This window comes from Armigeres subalbatus, chromosome 2 (genome assembly GCF_024139115.2).
Source record: "Armigeres subalbatus isolate Guangzhou_Male chromosome 2, GZ_Asu_2, whole genome shotgun sequence".
Classification (NCBI taxonomy): Eukaryota; Metazoa; Arthropoda; class Insecta; order Diptera; family Culicidae; genus Armigeres; species Armigeres subalbatus.
In genome coordinates, this window is record NC_085140.1 from 359,307,566 (window position 1) to 359,315,946 (window position 8,381).

Consider the following 8,381-nt stretch of genomic DNA (forward strand, 5'->3'; position numbering starts at 1 on the left):
TCGAAGATTTTCGCTTATATGTGCAAAGAATTCCTCGGGAAAATTCCGAAATTAAGAAAAATTTCCCGGGACCGGAGACCAAGAAAATTTTCAGTGGAAATTCTGAAGTGTTTCTCGCGGAGAATTTCGGAGAATTCCTCTTACAAGTTCCAAAGAATGTCTTCAAAATTCGAAAGACTTTTTCTTAGATATTCCAAAATGCTTCCTTTGGTAATTCCAAAGAATTTCCCGTAAAGTACGACATAATTGATGTCTGGTGAAGCCAAATATTTAGGGCTTCTGCTAGACCAAAAAATCAATTTTAAAAATCACATTGAAGGCATTCAAGCCAAATGGAACAAGTATAATAAGTGTCTATATCCACCTTTAAACAATAAAATAATTTCCAATTTTAGACAAAAATCATTGCAATCTTCTATTGCAAAGATTAGCTTCTTGTACCCTTAGTATAAATTAGATTAAGTTCAGTTTAAGCTTAAAACATTGTAATTCCTAAATGATTCAATTCAATCAGACAACTCTGTCTTGCGCAACACAAGTTTTATTTATTTCCTAAATCAACAATCTTTTTTTTATCTCTAAAAGAACTATCTAGATATTCAGAATATAGTTTCATAGTAATTACTCCTTCTTTGAAAATTTGCTCAAACAATGACTCATCGTTCATGAGTGTGTTATTTTTGTTAAAGTTAATTGCAATTCACAAATTCCTTTGGAATACACTCAACTTGTTATCTATTTATTTTTGATTGACCTTTTGTTTTTTTCGACCTTTTATCACTTTTGACCTTCTGCGACAGTATCGAAATGGAATCATCACTGGAGTTGTTGCTAAATTTTCCATTTTAAACATGTGGGTAACACAAGCGGAAAGCAGATCAGCTCATTAGAGTGCACAATAAATCCGTTCTACATAGGCTTTTTCAATTAAACGATAGCGAACCATGGACTACTTCAGCATGAACTTGTAAAAATGCTCCCCAATATTTGTTTCAAGCTTAAATTCTATAAACAAGTCTCATTAGTTCTTGTCTATTAATCAGCCTTGCCAAATGGATACGCCCAGGTTTTTTACGCGGTTAGAATTCATAAACTTCTTGTTTATCCCGAACCTTACCGGCTTTTTAAATACCACCTGAATTTTCTATATTTCTTTCTGAAAGGATTCAGAACGATGTTGCGCTATCCACCGCACCATAGTTACAGGAAAGCTCAACAAATTTCCCCTGATATGAAGATAAAAATAACCCAAATTAATCCACCTAGCGGTGACGATGCCTTTCTCGATTAAATCAAGATATATTGAAGGTGGTAACTTCGTTTTTTCCAATTCCTATCTTCCAAAAATGTAGGCAATTTTGTTTTTCTGTAAAATAAGCATAATACATTATGTTATAATTAAGTTATGACGATCGTTTTTGACCATTTTTGACAGAGACATTATTTCAAGTATTGTTATTTGTAACACATTGAGGGCAGCAGGGACTATGTCCAAGGGCTTGACGATCCCTCTCCAGGCCATCTGCGAGTTGTGGCGCATGCCTAGAGATGTCGTAAAATCTCGATTAATCGATTAGTTACTAATCGATTACTCTTGATTCTTGTCGATTATTGAATCGATTAATCATTGTATAGTAATCGATTCAAAATTAATCGATTATCACAATGATGAATCGATTAATCGAAATAATCAATTAATTTTCGACATCCTTATGATGTCGTAAAATTCTGATTAATCGATTAGTAACTAATCGATTACTCACGATTCATCTCGATTATTGAATCGATTAATCGTTGGGTAATAATCGATTCAAAATTAATCGATTAGGGGTCGTACACTTATTACGTAAGCAATTTTTCTGGGTTTTTCGACCCCCCCCCTCCCCCCATGTAAGATTTTTTTCATACAAATTAATTTTTATTTATATGAGGCGTAAGATATTGACCGACCCCTCCTCCCCCCATAAGTGCTTACGTAATATGTGTACGGCCCCTTATCACAACGATGAATCGATTAATCGAAGTAATCGATTAATTTGCGACATCTCTACGCATGCCTACACAGAATAAAATAATGAAAAGTAAACAGCGCGTAAAACTTGAGATGCGGATATTTACACTATTCTACGCGGAAATGGACCTCTTCCTAACAAGTTTGCTTACAACTTGCAAGCAATATTGACGATTCACGTCAAATATTGTATACATTTAGGCTATATCACGCGTGGAATTAAGCTTATAATGGCGTTCCATTTATGTGCATCATCTTTAGCGTAAATTTCAGTGGATTTTTCTTTCTGTGTAGGATGTGGTGGGGTTTGGTGAATCCGCAAGTAGGCTCCGCCAAAGCGACCGTGTGCCGCTCAAAGCGCACAAGCCCAAGTCCTGGTGTTAGGTGGGACGCTAAACAGCCCTGATACGACGGCCCTCCGACGAGACAGGAGGTTTGCGCAGGCCCAATAAGCCGCCTTTAAAAACAACTATTACGAACGACATAGAAGACCTCGAGTCCCTTCGAAACGTAGAGGGTTACGGCAAGGTGATGGTCTTTCGTGTCTGCTATTCAACATCGCTTTGGAGGGAGTAATACGAAGGGCAGAGATTGACACGAGTGGTACGATTTTCACGAAGTCCGTCCAGTTATTTGGTTTCGCCGACGACATTGATATCATGGCACGTAACTTTGAGAGGATGGAGGAAGCCTACATCAGACTGAAAAGCAAAGCTAAACGGATTGGACTAGTCATCAACACGTCGAAGACGAAGTACATGATAGGAAGAGGCTCAAGAGAGGTCAATGTAAGCCACCCACCACGAGTTTCTATCGGTGGTGACGAAATCGAGGTGGTTGAAGAATTCATGTACTTGGGCTCACTGGTGACCGCCGATAACGATACCAGCAGAGAAATTCGGAGGCGCATAGTGGCTGGAAATCGTACGTACTTTGAACTCCGTAAGACGCTCCGATCGAATAGAGTTCGCCGCCGTACCAAACTGACTATCTACAAAACGCTTATAAGACCGGTAGTTCTCTACGAACACGAGACCTGGACGATGCTCGTGGAGGACCAACGCGCACTGGGATTTTTTGAAAGGAAAGTGTTGCGTACCATCTATGGTGGGGTGCAGATGGCGGACGGTACGTGGAGGAGGCGAATGAACCACGAGTTGCATCAGCTGTTGGGAGAACCAACCATCGTTCACACCGCGAAAATCGGAAGACTGCGGTGGGCCGGGCACGTAGCCAGAATGTCGGACAGTAATCCGGTGAAAATGGTTCTCGACAACGATCCGACGGGAACAAAAAGGCGAGGTGCACAGCGGGCAAGGTGGATCGATCGTGGTTGGCGAAGTGCAGTCATGGACCGAGCTGAATGGAGAAAACTTTTATGTGCAGCACAGGCCACTCCGGCCTTAGTCTGATAATAAATAAAAATTTGTAACACGTATTGATATAATTGTTATGACTAACTGGTCGGGTTGGTATATAACATCATGGATCTCCAAGACTTTTATAAAAGGTTCGATTTCGGAGTGAAATGTACACGAACATTTTAAAAATTAAGCCAATAACTCTCAAGGCCGACTAGAATATGACGTCATTTATAATACATAAGATTATTCAACCAACGACACCCCCACCCCCTTTCGCCAAGGCCCCGAACGTACGGCGTACGAACCAGCAGTTAATTGTGTCGTTATCGAGTGCAATTTCTGTTGCCAACGATGAAACTTACAACTGTGTTGGTGCGAATGCTCCGATAAAGTAGAATGGCAATAAACATCATCAAGTCGGCTCTAAACTTAAAAGCGCGTACGTTGTTCGTCGATAAGTTTTCGTGTACAAAACGTTCCACATTGCAAGCTTTGAAAAGCTTTGCTCGTTGCGTTAGCGTTATCGATATTGCCGTAGCGAGGTTTCTAACCAATCGAGCAAACGTAATTTATATTATAGCATGGTAGCTACTCAATGCTCGTAGTCCCGATTATATGGGAAAAATGGAAAACTGCCTAAAACATTTTCCTTGTCAGCTGCGAACGCATTAATCAATCTTAATGAAATTAAATAGCATGTAATCAGAAGAGTGGCTCTGCTGAATGCAACTTGTTGCGATAAAATCAGTTAAGTCTAAGTACCAAGGGCGTAGCCAGAGGGGGGCGTCGCCCCTCCTAAATTGTGGAAAGATTGAACGGGAACTGAAATGAATTCCCTCAAACATGTGCACTTTACGATCCAATCATGTACAGAAATAGGTGGTTGAAATTAAACAGATTCCCAAAACTTATTAGGGCATCCAGGCTCCATAATATATGAAAGTTCAAAACAACTCAAAACATTTCGGACTCAAAAATTCTCCGTGAAATCCTTCTAGAAGCCTGGGAACTTCTGAATTCCTCCGGAAAGTTAGCCACAAATTCCTCTGAAAATCGTTCGAAAATCCTTCTCATGTAATTGTGATTTCTCCTTATCTAGAAACCCCCCACTAATTTTTTTTAGGAAATTCACGAGGAAATTCCTTGAAGATTTCTTCTCTTCTTTCTCCAAGATTTACTTCTAGATATTTCTTCGGCTATTCTCTCTTCGGGAAAAATCCGGCATTTCCTTCAGGCATGCATTCGAGAGTTACGTCAAGAATACATACGGAATTTCTTCCCAAAATTCTACCAGAAGTTTCTTCAAAAATTTATGACGGAAATCCTCCAATTTAGTTCCATAATTTCACTTGTAAATCTATAAAAAAAAATCTTCGGAAATTCTTCTAGGAACTTCGCCGGGCATTCCTCTCGGAACTCTTCCTTTAATTCCTCCGGGATTACTTCCAAGAAATTTTCCGGGAATACCTCCAAACATTCAATAGCGAAATCATCTAGCATTCCAATCTGGAATTCTTTTCGCAATTACTTCAGAATATCCTTCAAGAAATCCTCTAGAAATATCTTCATGAATTTCTCCTGGAATTCGTCCAAGTATTTCCCCAGAAATTCTTACAGGTATTTTTTCGGGAGTTTCTTCAGGTACTTCTCCAGGAATTCCTTCAGGAATTTCTCCGGGAGATTTTCCGCGGAAGTGTACTAGAATTCCTTCCGGACTTCACTCGGAATTTACTCGGATATCTGCCAAGAGTTCTTCCAGAAATTTCTTCGGAACAACCCGCAGGGATTTTCTTCAGCAATTTATCTGGGAATACTTTCAGGATTTCATCTGGGAATTTCTGCATTAATTCCTCCTGGTATTTTTATGGAAATTCCTTCAGATATTTTTTTCGGAAATTCCTTCAGGAACTTCTCTAAGAATTATTTCAGGACTTCCATGTGGGAATTCCTCCGGAAGTGCTTGTGGGAGTTCCTCCGGGAGTTCTTCCAGGAGTTTTTCCAAGAAATTCTCCGGTAATATCTCCAGGAACTTCACAGTGAATTCCTGGACGATATTTGGCAGGAATTTCACGGGAAATGGGATTTCGGAAGTTCCTTCAGAAATATTTTTTCTCTTCCTCTAGGGTATTCAACCGGATGTTCCTCTGAAGTTCCACCAGTAGTTCCTTCGGGAATTCAATCAGGCTTTTTCCAGGAATTCATTTAGCATTTCTTCAGACATTTATCAACAAATTCCTCCAGAAGTTCCTCGGAGAATTTCTCTGGGAGTTCTTACGGGAATTCTTCCGGGAGGTTCTTTTAAGAATTCTTCCAGTAGTTCCTCCTGGAATTCTTACAGAAGTTCCTTTGGGAGTTAATCCTAGAATTCTTACGAGAGCTCCTCCAGGATTTCCTCCGGAAATTCTTCCTGTAGTTCTTCAATAAATTTCTACAGAAGTTCCACCGGCAGTTCCTCCGAGAATTCCTCTGATAATTTCTCCGGAAATTCCTATAGAAAATCCCCCGGGAGTTCCTCCGGAAATTACTCTGAGAGTTCCTCCGGGAGTTCCTTTTCAGAGAAACACCCGAAGAAACTGCCGGTGAAACTCCCGGAGGGATTCTCGTAGAAACTGCTGGTGGATCTCCCGGAGAAAATCCCGAAGGAACTGCCGGAGGAGCTCCCGTAAGAACTGCCGGAGGAATTTCAGGAGGAACTCCTAGAAGAATTCCTAGAGGACCTCCCGGATGAGCTCCCAGAGAAACTATCCGAAGAACTTCGGGAGGAATTTCCAGCTTAATTTCTGAAGAAAGCCTAAATGATTTCCTGAAAAAAAAACCTGAATAATTTCCTGGAATAGCTTCTGGTGGAACTCCCGGAGGAATTTCCGAAGAAACTCCCGGATGAATTACTAGTGGAATTCCCGGAGGAACTCTCGAAGGAATTTTCTGAAGAAACTCCCGGGATAATTTTCAAAGGAACCCCGGAGAAACTACCAGAAGCATTCTCGGAAACAAGAGAATTCATCTTATAGACAAATCTCGTCTAGCTGAAACCTTTGTTGGGGTTTGTAGCTGGACCATCATCATCATCAGAGGACCTCCCGGAGAATTCCCTGAGGAGCTCGCAGAGAAATTCTCGGAGGAGCTTCTGGTGGAAAAACTATATAAATTCCTGAAGAAGCCTAAATAAATTCCAATTCTGCCGAAATTCCCGGAAGAATTTTCAGAGGAACTGCCGATAGAACTACCGGAATAATTCTCGAAAGAAATCCTAGAAAAATTCTTGGTGGAAATGCCGGTGGAACTCCTGGAAGAATTCCAGGGGGAATTTTCGGAGAAACTCCTGGAGGATCTCCCAGTGGAAATTTTGAAGTTTCCACCGGATTTCTTTCAGGATTTCATTGCGAATTAATCTAGGAATTCCTCCGAAAATTCCATTGTTGATTTCATTTCCGGTATAATTTCTGTATAAATTTCCGGTGGAATTCCTGGAGAAATTCTTCGAAATTTTCACAAGAAATTATTCGAAACAATTCACCTTGATTCATCAAACTAAGTCGAATGGTATAAAAAACTTTACTATCAGACGTTCCTGTAAAAAGTTCGTTTTCAGGGTGAAATGATAGCCTTTCGGTCCAACTTTGTTGTACGAGAAAGGCGAAACCGTAAATTTAAGGTGAAGGTGGGTTGAGTACCAAAACAAAGCTTTGAAAGTATTGGTACAATAAAAACTGTCATATACTGTAGTAGTATTGGTATCGTATTTATAAAAAACCTAAAATATTAGTAGGGTGGTTCAAAAAACGACCCAGCTCCAACACGCTCACTCGATTCCGTCCCATGCTCTAAGTGTCCTCCAAAAACCGAATTGAACAAAAACTGGTTGAGTACAAGCCGGTTCAAGTTTGTATGAATACTAGTATGGGAAACAAAACCTTTCAATACACTGGCTACAGCGCCTCCGCTCCCCCTGAAAGCAACATCCTAAAGACTTCACTGAACGAAAATCGCACCGCAGGAAATATCCATTGATTACGTAACGCAAAAAAAAATATCATTTTATACACCGCTCACCCCCATGTTACACTTTTTGTATGAAGTATCTGCCCCTGGTGCAATAGATATCACAGACAAATTTTGGCTATTTTGTTGAAGCACACATTTCTGATGCCACACTGATGCCTTCTGAGAAGCCTAATTATCATGCTAAAGACACGCAACCTCGATTGAAATCGACTTCTAACTATTGGAACGACCATTCAATATGCATTGTCTACAGAGTTAAAGCTCTTGAATATTTCATCCATTCATATGGCCCTTGCCAGCGCCCAATGACGGAGCACCACAATCAGAATAATGTAAAATTCAACCTCGCCATATCAACTGCCATACAAACCTGAAACGACCTGTGCACGGTAAGCCTATATTCAAACCAGCCCAAACCATCGGATGACATCCAAATTATAAATCATAATCGACTGAGCGTGGCGGAGCAAAATTATTTTTTGAACCACCCTAGTTATTAGTTTGCTGCTGCTGGTGCGGCTGTTTAAATTCGCTCCGCGATCAGTTTTTAATCGTTTTTTTCGGGCAAAAATAGCAGTTTATATCAAGTTTTCGGTTTAAACAAGTGACTGATTTTGAAAAGTGATGTTTAATTTCCATTTCATCAACATTTCGGGCTGCTCATGTGCGGAGAAGTGAGTAAAAAATTGTTTTTTTTTCAGTGCCCTTTGAGAAGAAGTGAAGTGCAGTGATGAACCCACCAAATCGCGAACGGCTAATAAATCGGCACGAAACTGCTGATTTATGATATTATTCGAGCTGAAATACATAGACTCTTTGGATAAACATGTTCATTATCACGGGAAGTGAATAAATATGCTGTGAACAGGTTAGTAATTTGAATATTAAACTTTTGTTCGATGCTGTTCGATGCAAATGTTGGTGGGAGAGGAGTGCGGGAGGTGTGGGGTTAACCCGTGGGAGGTTCGGAGCCATATTGACTGCCATCGTGGTACTCCTCC